General features: G+C 41.3%; 2 non-coding genes across 2 annotated transcripts; one reads left to right on the top strand and one right to left on the bottom strand.

The window, feature by feature from the left end:
* The first annotated feature begins 7453 nt into the window (after window positions 1-7453).
* Window positions 7454-7535, top strand: trnas-gcu (transfer RNA serine (anticodon GCU)). Its single transcript has one exon. It is a non-coding gene; the product is annotated as a tRNA-Ser (tRNA).
* Window positions 7536-18119: 10584 nt separating this feature from the next.
* On the bottom strand, window positions 18120-18192 carry trnar-ucg (transfer RNA arginine (anticodon UCG)). Its single transcript has one exon. It is a non-coding gene; the product is annotated as a tRNA-Arg (tRNA).
* Between the last annotated feature and the right edge of the window lie 244 nt (window positions 18193-18436).

Raw genomic sequence — 18436 nt, 5'->3', positions numbered from 1 at the left:
AAAATATGTATTTCAAATTATACATTGTATACAATCAATCAACAATCAACATATGGGCAATAATCATAAAAAACACAACTAGTCTTAAACTTCAGCTACAAATTCTGGTAATATGGCAATATACAGTATAGTAACGGCAAACACAAACTAATTACATTAACACACTAACTCAAAACCACATTTTGATTCAAATATACATTTTAAAATGTACAACTTCTATATTTCCAAGAAAAAAAATATTACAATGGAAGTTAAGACGATTTTTGTCCACTATTTGCAAACCCTGTGTAATTGTCCTAACAGTTAGAACCAAAAACCTAGTATTTTCAGTGTCCAGATCTCCTGGCCCCCTGCCTTGCATATGCATTCTTCAAGTAACACATTGCGTGCTCCTTTATTTCTTTTTCTGCTGATTTAGGGCGGGACTTCAGCACCGCAGCTAGGAGAAAATTATATAATATTACTTCCCAAATTAATGATGATTAATATCTTCTTTAGTATAATCTAAAAAATGAACGGTTTACTAAGCTCAAAGCTGAAATAAATGTATAAAATTTGGCTTGCATCATAGAAGTTGAGCAATAAAGTCTGTCCTAATTAAAGAGTACCCAAAGTTTGAAAGTACAACATAGAATAAGAATAGAGAAACGGCAAAACGATTTAGTGTCATCTTCCCCATTCACACCATTCCCCATTTCGAATGAATTCTGTATGCGTTAAAAGACAGCTATACACAGAAAACATGCAGGACACTGCTCACGATGTTTGCCGAGCCGAAACACAGTGCGTTTTTCCAAGCCATTTGACAACGCCCGCCCACTGAAAACTGCAGCAGATCGTGTAAAGACGTTCAACTTTGTAACTACTGCACGCACAGGAAGCAGAATAAATTCCTCTTTTCAAACTGTCAAAGGTTTGCTTTGCGAACGCTGCAGGACATCGCACAACCTCTTTTGAATGGGGACAAACGATTTCTTATGGGGCGCAGTAAGTACAGACGTTTAAAAAGCTCCACTATTTTTATGTGCCATTTTTTGCTTATTCACTTACTATTTTAATCAAAATAATATTAAGAAAGATCTGTATGTATTCAGATAGTATTATTATTGTTCATACTTACTCGTCAAAAGAGGATTGCTGAGATATTTGCGGATATACTTCTACGTTTGAAAAACGTGTCCAAAATGGTGACCAACGAATACTAGCAATGCATTGTGGTATATAACCGGAAAATATGCTGGGTTCGATATTTTCTCAACGTATGCGTTTATTAATGTTGTCGATATTATGGTTGAAATTTAACATTGATAATACATCGCGGCTATGTGCCCCCTGCTATGAGCTGATGTGCAATTTTAACGCATGCAGTTAGTAAGGATCGGTCACTGTTGTATGGTATTATATACAGTATAATGACATTATGGAATAGGATGGGGACAGGCCTGGCATCACGGGGGGAGGGAGGAATGTCGCCCCTTCAGTTTTGGGCAAAAAGATGTACCTAACTTACCTAGGAGTATACGGCACTCTGCACAGTGTACGAAGTAATTTTCGCAGTAATTAATTTATTATATTTACTATATTTATTATACACGTGTAAATTAATTACTGCGAAAATAATTTACTTCGTACACTGTGCAGAGTGCCATATACTCCTAGTTGCGGCACACACGATACATACAGTAAAAAGCCTCAGGCACTGTGTTAGATGTGTTTTCGACGTTATATATGCGTTTATTAATGTCGTCGATTTTACGGTTGCAATTCGACTTTGATTATACGTCGAGGCGACGTATATATACGTATAGCCGTATTTTCGCCGTGAATATACGTATATTCGACGAATCAGTGCCCACTGGGTAAACTCTTCAGCAAACTCTGAACCAGCTCTAAGGAAACTAATCCGATTAGACGTTACTTTGACTCATCTTTTTACGCTAGGGTTAGGGTTAGCATTCCCACGCTACTTAGACACTTTGTTTACGCTCAGTGCTTGATTTTGGGAACTTCAGGACGAGTGGGAATTTTCTCCTATCTGTCAATTCTGTTTTGTTTTGGAGACTCTTGGCTGCCTATGTTGTACAGTGCAGCGTGAAGGAAACATTTTCCAAAACTGTGTCAGCTCAAAAGTTGTAAGAAAACCTCTCCAGCTGCTTTAACTCTCTTCATTTTTGTCATTTAATGTGACACTCGATGTATAACTGGAGCCTCACATATGCAAATGGTGAGGCTCCAGTTCGACACCCAGTTCAATACCACTTTACAGTAAATGACAAAAGCATGGCAGACTGTGCCGGACCGGCAGATTACTTCCGCTTATTTTTACCATATTAAACAATGGAAATCCAACCACTTGCATTTGTGACACTTGATTTTGGCTGCACCTAAGACACTCTTAAATCTTCAAACACATTTCTCTTCTCCCGCAACACTCTTGTCTGTCGGCGCTATGTGGCAGCGTTGCATGACAACCCATCTCACCACGGAAAGGAACCTAACAGCTTTGGTAAGAGAGGAGAAAAGGACCTGGCCCGTACGCGGCTCAAACCCACAACCTTGGCGTTACTAGCACCACCATCTAACCAACTGAGCTAACCGACCTCACAACAGTGGTCCTCTCTGTGCTGCAAAAAATCAAGCTCAGGGAATTTCTTTTGTCCTTTGAATAGAAAGCCGTGTAATTCAGTGTACGGGCTTTCTCGTGCAGTTTCATAGTTCTTGTAACCCAAATCCTACACTGGCCTGAAGTGCCCCCCCATTTCACAGCATTTTTCAGCTGATTTAAAATGTACCTAAAGGAGAAGCATTATTGAAGACCATCAATTACCAAGAGCTTTTGTCAAAGGTTTTGGTGGTCATTTTTAATGACCACAGAGCACTATGACCTCGGTTTTACATCTCATCCAAAAGACAGCGCCCTTTTTCCAACACAGCTTCTCCGTCACTATATTGGGACATTGGGACCCGTACAGACCTCAGAGTGAGCGCCCATTAACACCACTTCCAGCTGGAAGCTTTGTTTTTCCCTGTAGCTCACCCTCATCCTGGTACTGACCTGGCTCACACCTGCTTAGCTTCAGTGGGTTTTCAGTTGCGAGTTGCAAAAGTTGGGATACAAGTGTAGCGGCAATGCTTGTTAATAAGACAGAATTAAGCGTTGGTATGCTGTCCTAAATGAAGCCCCATCTCACCCCCCATCTCTGTGGTGCAGCCACAGAGAAAGTATTCATGCAGACTGATTTAAGTTGTTTTCTTTTGATAGGGAACAGCTCCCAGACAGGGATGCACTTAGCTAAGCCTGGCTATCATGATCAATGGTCATCCATTGGCGCCTATCTGTCTAGGGAGTGCTGAATGGACATCTGGACTGCATTCTTAAGTGTCAAGAGTAAGTGACTTATATCTCACCTTGACCAACCAATCAGGGACTGGCAGGGCGTGGTAATACCACGTGGGTCTCCAATGCCCGCCAAACTCTCAACCAATCAGCACACATCTGTGTCTTGGTCAAAAAGGGAGCGCAAGCTCAGATCGGGGCTCTCCTTGGCCATTTTCGCGCATCCTCAGAGACAATCACGTGACAACTGCTGTTGTCTGCATAGGGACTTGGACTTTGTTCTAAGCGCGAGGCCAAGCATCCCGTACGTACTCAGAATTCTACTAACGTGAATGCTCTGTTTGATCAACGGCAGCCTACAGTTGGACCCTCGTCGACAACCTGAATAGCTTATTCAGAAGCAGCGCTGGACCGGGAACGAACCAGTTTCTTCCCAGGCAAAAGAGTGACTTGTGAGGACTCGCGGTCACACTCTGTGCATAGAGACTTTCTACTAGCCAGCCGGACTGCTGGTAGATCCCCTCGGAGCAACGACTGCCCTGCGCGCCGCAGTCAGATTCCTCCGCCCGTCCTACTCCGAGCTGCACCTTGACTGGTTGGCTGGTAGCCAGAGGACGCCGACACAACGCCCATTGGACAACCGCTGGAACAGAGGCTGCAACAGAGCTTGTCAGCTGGTTTGGTGTTCGTGCCGGGAAATTCCAAATCCATACACAGTGGATAAGTTAACCCCATGTTCTACATTGCGTCTCGAGAATTCAATTGTACCTCAACACAAGTTGTTATCAATTTAATTCATGAGTAATGTATTTACTTCCGAGTTTAGAGTAACAATGGGTAATAACACTGATTAGCGATTTGGTAACCGAACGATATATATTGACATATATTCTCTGTTGTGTATCTCTTTGTGTTTGCATCTCTTCGAGATTATATATCTTGTATATTGATAACCCTCACAGTAAGGTCTGCCGCTCGTATCCAGGCAGACTAGTATATGTTTGGTGCACAATTTATATTAATAAATGTATCTCGTGTATTGAACCCGTGTGTGTGCGTTGTTAGTTGTTCTGGCGATTGATTTTCTAAAAGCCCCAACGAACAACCTCGTGATTACTGCTACAATTAATAAGTGTCTCAGTAAACCCATCAAACCACTACATTTAATGGCGTCCCTGGGTGGGCGAGTTTAGAATGAAATGAGACTCAATCGCACAGAATAACTGATGTTGCTGTGAGTTCAAGTTCAGCACAGCACCGTGGCTTTTATACGCGAATACCGGGTGTGCTGATAACTGCGTAAAGAAATCCCCCTGTTTTCTAGCGTTTAGTGTAACGTGTGCTGATTGGAAATCCATCTGCTCGGGTGTTTAGATTCCATACTGTATTTTGGTAAAAGGAAAAAAAGTAATACTCTTAAAGTTTCTCTGACGTAATGACAATGGCTGCTAAAATGTCTGAAGTGGAGTCGCTTATAAGTACTATTTCTAGCGACGACAATCCTGGTTACTGGAGCGGTATCGAAAAGTTGAACTTTGATGATATTGAGAAGCTGCAAGTAGATTTAGTAGCTAAGGTAGCGAACCAGCTTAACACAGGAGGGTCTGTGAACGCAGTTCAGGTCCTATCTAGTTTCGCCTTAAATCTAGCTAAACAGCTGGAACTGTCTTTGTCCGAGCTGACAAAGTTTCAAACGCTTCAGGGAAAGCTAGAAAGATATAAGGCGGAGCGAGTTGAGTTGTTGGATATAATCAGAGAAAAGAGAGTGAAAAGTGAGGAAAGTGAAGACAGACTCAGGGAAGTTTTAGGTAAATTAGATGACCTGTCTGCTAGAGAAACTGCGGCTGAGGTAGCTAGGAGAGACCTAGAAGCGAGCTTGAAAGAAAAAGAAAAAGAAATTGAGAGTTTAAATGAGCTCAGCCAGGAAAGGCAAAAGGAGTTAGATGCTGCCGTACTGGAAGCAAAACAGGCTAGATCCCACTTACATGCCAGCCCACCTAGCAGCCCGGAGCGCTCACCCAGGAGGTTTCTCCCGGCCAGGGTCTGTGGTCGGATCGGCATGGGGGAGATCGCCGAGTCCTGCGCGAGACGCAAGGGCGATTCAATTCAGGCATAGACCCCCTGCTCCTGATCACGGCCGTCTCCCTGCCCACTGAGAAACTGTAAAAATTAACCTCCACTCCCTGAGGCAGTTAGCCAAAGATGTAGAAAGGTTTGACCCGACAGTGTCAGGGAATAATGTGGAGACCTACATTGATGAGCTGAGATATACTTTGCAGTTTATGCCCGAAGCGTCCGAACAGGAAAAGGCTATGTTAGTAAGGAAAACTACCAGCCGAGCGGTCCACGAGTGGATGTCTAGACAAGGACCTGAGGTCTGTAATAGCTTTGAGGAGCTGTGTCAGGCAATGATCGGAGAATTTTCGGCTTTTATAGATCCCATATCTGCCGTGGCCACAGCGCACCATATTAAGCACGAAAAAGCTGAAGCCCCTCGCGACTATTACCCCTATTATATAATATTTTACTATTATATAACTTGTAAAATATTACCCCCGGTCCATTCTCTTCCAAAAGTGAGAAACACCTGTTTTCTACATTTTGTCTGTTTTAAAACCATATCTCTTTAAACCAAACCAAGAGTTTGTCTTTTGCACTGATATTCTGATTCATTTCAATTTCAAAGAAAAAAAAAACATTATCTTCCAAAGCATCATAAAATTGTCCATTCTTCCAGACTCTACTTCTCTCTTGTAGTAGTACAGCAGACCTTTCCAGGTGAGCAGATCACAGAGTCCGAAATATGCTTCCTCCATCAAGCAAAGTACCTGAACATGACTCGGTCTTCATAAAAGCGCCCCTGTAATAAAGAAATTAAATCCAAAATCAAGAGGGCAGTTGCCTACTGAAGTTCAAGAAGTCATCAATTTTAACCTAGCAACACATTAAAGGCTGCATCTATACAAGTACGATTCTAGAAATGCTCACCAGATTACGTTTTAAGAAAGAACTGCGCCTCAGGTTCCGCCGAGATCTTAACTCGGATGGCAGGATTCAGAGTCCGGAGTGCGGACTGATGGCGCACGGAGGGTCCACATACTGTGGATCCCTCAGTTTTCTTCCGCGTGTTTAAACCGCCAGCGTGTGGCTCTCCTGTCCCCGTGACCTCATTGCTCTGCTCTCGCCTCTGTGCAGCCGAGCCCGACTCATGGTAAAGTGGAAAAAAATATGCCCTCAACGTGGGATTTACTCTGGATCGAGGATAGATGTCACCTTTTTATCGTTGAACAGGATGTATGTGATGTGGCGACTAGGTTCAATTTTGTATCCTTTTAAAAGATTAAGGACTGGGGTGAGCGGGATTTATCACCCTTTCAGCTAAGAACCCGACGTGAGCACCGTTTAAGCTGCATAGACTCGGTCGTTTAACTCTTCTCCATTAGCAGGGTTAAGGTTAAAGAAAAAAAACATTGCTGACTTCTTTTTTTTTTGCCAGCCGCGAGCGCTGATTAGCGAGGTTTGTATTTCATGTTTTGCAAGTTGCATCCATTTTAAGAAAAACAAGTCGTTCAAGACAGGAAATGAATACTTGCATTTAATTAAGTCTAGGCGTATGCGGTTGTCCATAATGACCAGTTCTGTTCGAGAACACAGCACAAAAAAAGGCACCGCTGGGATTCGGACCCAGGATTTCTTGTTTACTAGACAGGCGCTTTAACCAACTAAGCCACGGCGCCCCGGGAGTACTGTTTTTTTGCAGCCACTTGGACACACCACTCAGACACATCTGCATTCGGTGTGTGCTCCGCCTGCTCGCTGAGCAAGTTGCCACCTTTACATACAATAGCAACATCGACACCAAGAGAAAGGATGACAAATGGCTTTTATCTGGAACTTTTCATGTCCAAGGAGCTCAATGTGCTTTCTGTGTACAACAGGGCCACTGAACTCCACACTGGCCACTGAACCACAGCAGTGGCTTGCTGGCTTGACATCTCCCAAGGAAAATGTTGAAATCGCATGTGGAACAGGAAAAGGACCCTCGAGTACGAGGGAAAAAAAAGAAAAAGATCATCTGGAGCGTGCCAACCCGTGTCTGGACAGCCCTGTTTCATTGACGAGGTGGCCGAGTGGTTAAGGCGATGGACTGCTAATCCATTGTGCTCTGCACGCATGGGTTCGAATCCCATCCTCGGCGCTCTCTATGTCTGACACGTGTGCCTGTTAGATGTTGGCCCTCCTTCTGTTTGCTCCAGTACTAGAGCTGTACATTTTCTAGCGGTGGCTGAACATGGTATAGTAGGCTAACGTCGGTATCGAGCAGTGGCAGTAACAGTATTTACGTGCCGCTGCTGCCAAGTGGCTCTGGGTTGAGACCGCATTTTCACTTACTTGCAGCACAAACGGAGAAAGCGATTTTTGACAGTCTCTCGAGAGACTGCGCTAGGTGTTTAGGGATAGACTTTGTCAGTTCCCCCTGGGATGATGGCCTCTCAAATAGTTTGTGATTCCTCTAGACGTTTATACAGTAGAAGCCTGCTTCGTGGCTTAAATCCAAGCTAAGGAAACGAGTTAGAGGTCTGATGCAGAACTGCACTGTATGTATGAGGAAAGCTGCCCCCTTCTGTTCCATGTCGACCGAACAGAGGACTGTAAAGGATACGACCAAGAAACTTTAGGATGCTGGTTGGAATCCAGCTCCAAAGAAGCCCCTTTGGGTGTTATGTCATGAAAAAGTAAGAACAGAGAATCTCCCTTTGATCAAAAGCGCAACAGAACTGTTTTCCGTGGAGCAGGTTTCAGACCCGTAGACCTGTTTTATTTGTATGGCGTTCGTAAGCGCGCAAAACAAGGACAATTCCTGCGTCTAACACGAATGTAAATGCTTTTGAAAGTGCAGTGTGGTGCAGCTTGTAAAATCCTTGTCCACATTTGTGGTTTGTTGATGTTTTTTTTCTGTCTGCCAAAGTTGCATTTTGACATCCGGACGGTGAGACTTTATCATTTGAACGTGAAGCCAGCCTTAAACCCTCTGAGGCGTGTCTGTCTGCCGGCATGTATCTTGTGAAAGGTATTTTTTTTTTAACGGAGAGCGACTTTAAAAAGGTTTCCGCAGACACCTCGCACTCCGGAGGAGGAATGCGGCGGCGGCGAGCTCACTGTAGTTGTGGCCGAGTAGTTAAGGCGATGGACTTGAAATCCATTGAGGACTCCCCGCTCAGGTTCGAATCCTGCTGACTACGGCGTCTGCTGCACGTCGCCTTGTGCCTGTGTGGCAAAGGCGAAGTGCCGCTTCTCCTTTCCTGGTACTATAAAAATGCTACATCGCTTGGTCCTGCTTCCATGGAAAGCAGTTCTTCAGGTAATTCTACTCTCTTACCAAAGCTGTTAGGTTCCTTTCCGTAGTGAGATGGGTTGTCATGCAACGCTTCCACATAGTGCCGACAGACAAGTGTGTTGCGGGAGAAGAGAAAAGTGTTAGAAGATTTAAGAGTTTCTTAGGTGGAGCCAAAATCAAGTGTCACAAATGCAAGTGGGAAGATTTCCAATGTTTAATATGGTCAAAATAAGCGGAAGTTATCTGCTGGTCCGGCACAGTTTGCCATGCTTTTGTCATATACTGTAAAGTGGTGTCGAACTGGGTGTCGAACTGGAGCCGCACCATTTGCATATGTGAGGCTCCAGTTATACATCGAGTGTCACATTAAATGACAAAAATGAAGAGAGTTGTAGCAGCTGGAGAGGTTTTCTTACAACTCTTGAGCTGACACAGTTTTGGAAAATGTTTCCTTCACGCTGCACTGTACAACATAGGCAGCCAAGAGTCTCCAAAACAAAACAGAATGGACAGATAGGAGAAAATTCCCACTCGTCCTGAAGTTCCCAAAATCCAGCACTGAGCGTAAACAAAGTGTCTAAGTAGCGTGGTAATGCTAACCCTAACCCTAGCTGGAGTTTGAGCAATCCAGCACTGAGCGTAAAAAGATGAGTCAAAGTTACGTCTAATCGGATTAGTTTCCTTAGAGCTGGTTCAGAGTTTGCTCAAGAGTTTACCTTTCACAGATGCGCAAAGAAGAATGTTGGGGGTGCACGCTTCAAGGCGCCTTACAGCTGTAGGGAGTGATTCGAGACGATTCGTGGCGTGTGCTCGTTCCCATGTACCGTACGCCCCGGGGTGCAGTGCTAGGATGACCTACAATACCACTTGGGCACGTAACGGCGTTATGTGCAGGGTTTTCGTTTGTTCGTTTTGTTTTGCTCTGCTTTGCTTTGTTTTGCTTTCCATCGCGTTGGTAAGAGCGTAAATAAAAATGCGATTCCTGCGTCTACCACTAATGTAAGAGCTATTTCAAGTGCGACGTGGTGCGGCTTTTCAAATGCTTGTGGGCATTTCTCTGTTGTTGATTCTTTTTTTGTGTGTAACAAAGTGGCATTTTCATGTCCGGACGGGGAGACTTTATCATTCCGACATGAAGCCAGCCTTAAACCCTCTGAGGCGTGTCTGTCTGCCGGCACGTATTTTGTCAAAGGTATTATTTTTTTTTAACGGAGAGCGACTTTGAAAAGGTTTCCGCAGCCACGTCGCACTCCGTGTTAGATTAAAGGAGGAATGCGGCGATGGTGAACTCGCTGTAGTCGTGGCCGAGTGGTTAAGGCGATGGACTTGAAATCTGTTGGGGACTCCCCATGCAGGTTCAAATCTTGCCGACTACGGCGTCTGCCGCACGTCTCCTTGTGCCTGCGCGGCAAAGGTGAAGTGCCGCTTCTCCTTCCCTGGTACTATAAAAACACTAAATAGCTTGGCCCCGCTGCCATGGAAATGAGTTCTTCAGATAACCACACATCTTGCGTTCGCACCTCTGGTGTTCTACTTATGCCTTTGAAAACCTAATGAATAAAACTGAAAGAACCGACACAATATGTAGGTGCTCGTAAAGCATGCATTAAAGAATTGTTAACAGCAAGGGTTTCAGTGGGTTAACTGAGGAGAAGGCGTGATCGCTAATTGTTGACTTTTTATTTGGTGTTAGAAACACTCTTACTGTGCATGACGTGCAACAAATTTAGCCACAGAAATTGCATCACGCTTTCATGTATGCTATTGCAGACACCAACGTTGCCTAGATAGAAAACCGAAATAGCCGTGGGTTTGCTTGCTGGTCTGAAGGATCTCTCTTCGAATCTCTATCATTTGTCAATGGAAGTAAAAGGTGCTGCAATCTGATACGTTCAGAATCAAACCCGCAGCTGTTGTTCGACTTTATTTCTTGACTAATTACAACTGAGTGTCGCATGAGCAGTTACGTAAACTTGTCTGATATATTTGAACACAAATGCCGTTCTTCAATTAAAACTAACAGTACATTGTCAGGGACATTCAGTTCTATACAAACAAGAGACAGACAAGAGAACATTTAGTATATAATAGACAGAAAGAGGTTCGAATCCTGCCGACTACGTTGTCCACCTCCTGTCGTTGTGTTTCGGCGCAAGCAAAGAAGCGCGCCTGTTCGGTGTTCCTGGTGGTTTTAAAATGCCAAATTGCTTGTACCCGCTCCCTTGCAAATAAGTTCTTCAGCGTCCGCGAATGGCATTTTACAGCTGGAAGCAGATGTCGACGCTTTTTGCACAGAGCACCAAAAAAGCGTCTTTTTTGAAGGCCCGGGTTCTGAGCATTGGTGGTTCAGTGGTAGAATTCTCGCCTGCCACGCGGGAGGCTCGGCTTTGATTCCCCGCCAATGCAGTGGCTTTTGCAGCTAGCTGCTCCATCACTTGCATCCCCTTGCAACTCGCAACTGAAAACCCACTGAAGCTAAGCAGGTGTGAGCCAGGTCAGTACCCGGATGAGGGTGAGCTACAGGGAAAAACAAAGCTTCCAGCTGGAAGCGGTGTTAATGGTGCCGGCGGTGGGGCGCTCACCCTGAGGTCTGTGCGGGTCCCAATGCCCCAGCATAGTGACGGAGACACTGTGTTGTAAAAGGGCGCTGTCTTTTGGATGAGATGTAAAACCGAGGTCACATCGCTCTGTGGTCATTAAAAATGACCACCAAAACCTTTGACAAAAGCTCTTGGTAATTGATCGTCTTCAATAATGCTTCTCCTGTAGGTACATTTTAAATCAGCTGAAAAATTCTGTGAAATGGGGGGCACTTCAGGCCAGTGTAGGATTTGGGTTACAAGAACCATGAAACTGCATGAGAAAGCCCGTACACTGAATTACACGGCTTTCTATTCAAAGGAGGGCAAAAGAAATTCCCTGAGTTCGATTTTTTGCAGCACAGAGAGAACCACTGTCGTGAGGCCGGTTAGCTCAGTTGGTTAGAGCATGGTGCTAATAATCCCAAAGTCACGGGTTTGTGCCCCTTACTGGCCAGGTCCTTTTCTCCTCTCTTACCAAAGCTGTTAGGTTCCTTTCCGTGGTGAGAGGGGTTGTCATGCAACGCTGCCACATAGTGCCGACAGACAATTAAATGACAAAAATGAAGAGAGTTAAAGCAGCTGGAGAGGTTCTCTTACAACTTTTGAGCTGACACAGTTTTGGAAAATAATTCCTTCACGCTGCAGTGTACCATATAGGCAGCCAAGAGTCTCCAAAACAAAACAGAATTGACAGTCATATAATGTCCATTAACCCCGGTTTTAAACGCAGCATCATGTCTGCCATCATAAGAATATGAGTCCAATATTTTAGAATATAGTCAGAATGACTTCTAACCTTAGCTGTGGTGTCTTTAATCCCTATTGCTCAATGCATGGTGTACGTACTGCATACATGTGTCTTGAGAATGAGGAATGGGCCCCTGAGACAGTCATTTGCCTGTTTCACAAATGATCGTATTTTACTAGAGATTCTGTTTGGGATTCAGATGTGCATTCGGACAGCAATCCCTTTCAAGAAATGATATGTTCTGGATGAGGTCAAAGGTGCTAGAACACTGTATTTAGGATGTGTTTGCAGTGATTGTGTGTCTCCTGCTTCAACGCAGTGATATATAGATGTGCTCCTGTAATTTATTGGTACATGCCCAGGGCAGTAAGTAGTCTGAGGATTTATTTCCAGACGGCATAGAGCAGTGAAGCACTTCTACTTAAATTATTACATTATACACAATTTGAGTTCATTTTAAAAAGTAAAAGGTAATGAAAGGAATGCATTTTCATAAGAAAGATAATACCGATATGCATGTGATAATCTTCCTTATATCATGTAGTGCGTCATTTGGACACTTTGTGGGCTTGAAATACAAAGAAAATCATGTTCTATGGTACAAGATAAATACAAAACTTAATCATTTATTTTAATTAGATTTGTTTATAAAGCATAAGCAATCATTTATTACATTAATATATGTGAAAATGACATTTTAGCACCATAATATTACATACAGGTCTCTAGCTTCAACACAGTGATATATATATATATGCTCAGTGATTTATTGGTACATGCCCAGGGCAATAATCAGAATTAGTATTTATTTCCATACGGGCTACAGGTAATGTTGTGAAATACTTCAACACACTGGATCGCAGATTTAGACCCCCTGCACTCTTACTCCTTAAAAACCAAAGAAATGAAGATATGTAGCAATCACATTGTAACAGGGGTGACAGTGACTTAATGCTTATACTACTGGACTTCTGGTACCTTTAGGGTACGGTGTTCCCTGAAGGGCTCTCAAACCCCGCATTTCAGATGCCTAGCTGTATTGCTGATGTGTTGCACCTCAGAATCACTTTTAAACCTTACCTCTGGTATCTTTAATCCCTATTGCTCAACGCATGGTGAAAGTATTGCATAAATGTGTCTGAAAATGAGCAATGGGCACCTGAGAGACTCATTTGCCTGTTTCACAAATGATCATATTTGACTAGAGATTCTGTTTGGGATTCAGTTGTGCATTCTGACAGCAATCTCTTTCAAAAAATGATTTTACCTTATCGCGGCTTTGCCCTTCTTGCCTTTTTGGACAATATCTCCATCTTGTGGTCGTTGTTGGTAATGTCTAGACAATATCTCCATCTTGTGGTCGTTGTTGGTAATGTCTTCTTATGCCCTTTTTTTATTTCAATTCTCTATTAGATGATTCTAGAATCTCTACAATAGAGTTGAAAACATCAGTTTTATAGCAGACAATATGACATTATTTATAGTCCAATTAGAAATTTATTACCCTGTTTTTAACATAATAACAAATTAAAACTAAGTTTGGAACACCAGGGAACATAAAAAATGATTTTTAGGAAAACCATGAGGTTCTCTGTGTCCGATGCCTGCAAGGGGAGAAAGCTAGAATCCTTTGATTTTTCCAAATTTGAAAATAAACATCATATAACAACAGCTTTCATTCCTAGGAGTGAAAAACAACCATTTTTGAAGACATATTAGTTTCTAAAACACTACAATAAAGTTAAAAACATCCATTTTATATTACATTATTTTTTGTGAAATAATTAAATTGGCTTATTTCTCTCGCATTAAATTGGCTACAAATGCAAGAATTCAACCAGATATTCTTGTAAAATGTATAATGTTGCATTGCAGTTAGTTAATGTAGTTAGTCCATAGTCAGCAATCTAAACTTTATTGTTAAGCTTTAATGATTGATGTTGTACCAGTAACCTTTAGAAATACTATAGTACTTCACAAATGCTTTGTGTGTTTGGAAACCTTTTGAGTAAAAGCCTTATAAAAATAGGTTTAGTTTTTACAGGACATCACAAAGAAATAGGATGGTATAATTCTTATAATTGCTTAGTGATTGTATTTGGAAGATTATGCACTAAACAGACTTCAGGAATGCCAGTGGATCATTGTGCTATTTGGAATTATTCCAAAAATCAAGTGACCTCTTTGCTGTAGTATTTTTAGTATTATTTATTTAGTATTAATAAAGAATAGATTTATTAAAGTCGTGCGATGTGCAAGCGGGATATGTAAAATAATTTAAAATAAAGTTTTTTATTATTGTTATAGAGAAACATGATCAGATTTTCCCTGGTTCAGAAAAAAAACGATTAAAATCTGTAATCTTTCCACTTGTATGTCATCAGACATTAACGAGTACAACCCCCCTCTCTGCCGGAGTGCTGGCTGTGACGAATTAAACCAATTTCACAGGTGTTTTCAAAGTAGGAAGTACAGTGTTAACTAGTAGATGGCCTCCTCAATGAAATCGCTTCAACATGCTAATGCGTTGGTGTAACAGTCCGGGCGTGGCAAGCTTCCAATGTCAACTCGACTCGATTGGAAGACAATGAACGTATTTTAGCCCTAAATGAATTAATAGCAAACATGGTTTACATAAAAGACATTTTTCCAAGAAAGTTTATAATAATACAATCTATAGTTGAAATCTGAGCCTAAATATAAAGAAAAAAGCATTTTCAGAGAGCAATCACGCTGTGTTTATGTAGAAAAAGCGATTAGGTTTATGAGCAATCTAATTACCTATTCGCTTAAAACGCTATATAAAATAAAGTTTATTTAAAGATGAATGATAAGTGTCGCAGTTTTAATAATTTTCGTAGTAGGGCTTGGACAGATTCCAAGTGCATTTTTGCAATTTACGTTGCATTGTCCAATGTGATGTTGTAATACAGTTTAGAATACAGTAAGTCTAAACTGTATCAGCTTTATTTATGGGTTGCAATTTAGAAAAAGTCAAAAACCGCACTCAAAATCCAATTTAGAGCTTTCTGGCAAGAGGAGACACCCAAATTATAATGTAACATGCCACTGTTTGTGCATGAACAAAGTTATACTGCAATTTTCCTTAGATACGCGATTAAAAAAAATAATTTTTTTGAATCCCCGGCCAAACACATTCCATAAGAATCAGCGCTTTTATACAGTATATCGCCTTTAAACACGCGTTTACGATTTAAATCAAAACTCGATTCAAATCAATATAAATGTTTATTTTGTAACGCATAGGTGACTATTCATTGTTATTAAAAAGACGTAAATTCGATCATGTTGTGATATTTAGAAATATAAATTTGTTTTGATGCGAGTGAGGTTTTATTTAATCTCTGACCAAGGGAAATGTTTCATTTTTTCAAAGAAATGTTTGTTAAAAATTAAAGTCATAGTTCCATGAGATTCAACCACAGACCATGTGACATAGGAGTCAGGAACCTAACCCACAGCACCACCAGCGCAGTCACATGCTGAGGGCTGAAAAAGCACTACAGAAACATTATCGACTATAAAATAATGTAATTAGGCACAGAAGAAGTTTACAGCACAGTACAATAATAAATGCTGACCATGACTTTAGAAGCATAAATTACCTTACACTCAATTTAAACACAAGCTGTCTTTAGCCCTCTAAGCTGGTTCATACAGAAATGTAGAGAACCAGGCTCAGAACACACAGCTTCATTAGCGAATACATATGCAGAACAACTAGAGAAGATGTTTTACAGAGGATGGATTTTTAGAAACATCCCATCAGTGACATCACTGAAGTCAACTCCTAGGTAACTGTCGTGTGGATAGTTTCACAAGAATCAGACAAAGGTTTAAGCATCGCTTATTTTAGATAAAACTGCAAAAAAACAACAACAACCCATAATGTACTTCTTTGCGGCTCTGTTTGCCCAAATCATATATTCACAACGTGAAATTAGAAAATAGTATTACGTAACCAAAAACCGCAATATGGAAACAGAACCTGTGTAATTGTTGACAGATGATGTACTCGTAACATTTTTACAAGACGAACTACAACATTTAAAAAATGACTTGTATGTACTTGATATCTCTAATCAATCCACTGCACTGCATTAAAACAAAACAAAAACTAAAACGCCCTGGGCATACCGTTTCGCGCTTCTTATCAGTTGCTCAAAAGCAATTTGACCGTATGAAATGCATAATATAAACCTAGAAACACATACGTGAGGAGTATTTACGTAGTATCGGTGTCAAGACATACCTCTCAAATACTGTAAATCAAGTTAAAAATATCTCAAGACCGATTCTGGTCATAATGAAACCATGTTTCGTGTATGTTTTCTTTAAAGTACCGAGACCAGCCATATACTGTATGTTTATGTTCCAAAATTAATATCGTTTATGGCCTTCACACGCGTTGCATTACGCTCCTATTCTTTTTATGCTCAGGCACTAAGATTTCCCTTCAGTGGTAAAATTCCATATAAATATTCAATACTTAAACGGGCACAGTTAAGACATTAAATATACATATACATATACATATACATATACAAACTGTATACAGTACAGTTTGCATACGGTAATATGTTTATGTTCCTAAATCAATCTCTTTTATGAGCATGTGAAAGGCATGGTGAATCGATTCTCAAAAATTACTGTACTTTGCATGATTGGAAAAAAATGCGTGATTGCGAAATGCTGTGGTGTTACTTTTACAATGAAGGTCAGTGAAAAAAATAATGTGGACCAGGGCAATACTTTGAGTTTACAGCTTGTCCAAGGTCATTTATTATTAATACTATTAGTAATATCTTCATTAAAGACTTTGATGGCTACAGCTCAAACATGAGAAGTTGAGCTTTATTAGCTCCACCTTGCGGAAATTCCGGATACTATTATTTTGCTAGCGGTATTTAAAATAATGCAGTATCGCCCGCACATTTTGAATGGCTGCATCTGTAGCAATCATATTGTAGCAGACACTCATTTGCCTGTTTCACAAATGATCACATTTTACTAGAGATTCTGTTTGGGATACGGATGTGCATTCTGACACCAATCTCTTACAAAAAATGATTTTACCTTATCGCGGCTTTGCCCTTCTTGCCTCTTTGGACAATATCTCCATCTTGTGGTCGTTGTTGGTAATGTCTAGACAATATCTCCATCTTGTGGTCGTTGTTGGTAATGTCTTCTTATAGATAGATACTTTATTGATCCCGTGAGGGAAATTGCAGTGCAACAGCAGCTTAACACACACAACACAGCCACAGTGTAACGAATTATATAATAATAGTACAATACTGTATATATACACTGTATATATATATATGAAACAGGAATAGAAACAGAAACAGGAATCGCTTACTCACCTGGAGAATCTCTGTAGGAATATCTAGCATTTATCAATGGAAATAAAAGCTGCTTTAATACAGTGCATGTTCAAACTCAAACCCTCAGCTGCTGTTCTTGTTTGTTTTGGGACAAATTGCAACTGAGCATCGCATGAGCCGTTACGTACCCTTATCTGTTTGGCAATTTCAAGGGAGGAGTTAGGTCAGAATGGGTAGGCTGCAAAACAACAAGTAAAGATTTATTCCAAGATGAAACGTTGTGGCGGTTTTCTTATCTTTTCAGCATGGACTAAACTTTTACGTGTTCCTTATATGCTATATATGTATATATTAGCACCAATGTCGTTCTTAAAAACTAACATGAAATTGTCAGGGACATTCAGCTATATACAAAGACGAGACAGACAAAGTAATAATTCTGTATTAACGTGGCCTACATATTGACGCAATGATCGAACTAACTGACATGTTCTGATTCAGATCCCCTGCAGTTCATGCCAATTAGAACAAAAGCAATGCTGAGTCCTCCCCACCCTACTGAGCACAAATTCAGCTGCTCTCCAGTTCTGTTCTGCATGTTTTTTCATTGCAATTGAGCTCGGAGCTGGAGATGATCTCCATACAGTTCTGTGTTAACTAGCCCGCACTTGCGTGCTAATTTACGGGTTGTGGCAGATGCTTTTCTATAGTTCATATACATGACGGCAACCTGTTACCGAGGAACCTGAGAGGTTTAAAAGCCTCACGAGCCAGGCAGGACTTGAACCTACAATCTTCTGATCCGAAGTCAGACGCGTTATCCATTACGCCACTGGCCCATAGAACATGCGCTTGCACTCCACCACAGAGAGCTCTACACTGCTACTAGTAGTACACCTCCCCATCTAAATTTTCACAGCAAGAAACTTGTGTTTCCTACTATTTTTATCAGGTTTAAAATATCATCTCCTTAAAACAGAAAAAGTGTTGATGTGTTGTGCTGAAATTCCGATTGATTTTGAATTCAAAGAAAAAACGTTTTCTTCCAAAACACCGTGAAATTGTCACATCTTGCAGACAATA

Source organism: Lepisosteus oculatus, unplaced genomic scaffold (assembly GCF_040954835.1).
Source record: "Lepisosteus oculatus isolate fLepOcu1 unplaced genomic scaffold, fLepOcu1.hap2 HAP2_SCAFFOLD_96, whole genome shotgun sequence".
NCBI lineage: Eukaryota > Metazoa > Chordata > Actinopteri > Semionotiformes > Lepisosteidae > Lepisosteus > Lepisosteus oculatus.
Note: the sequence above shows the minus strand (reverse complement) of the source record. Positions and strands in the feature narration are given on the sequence as shown.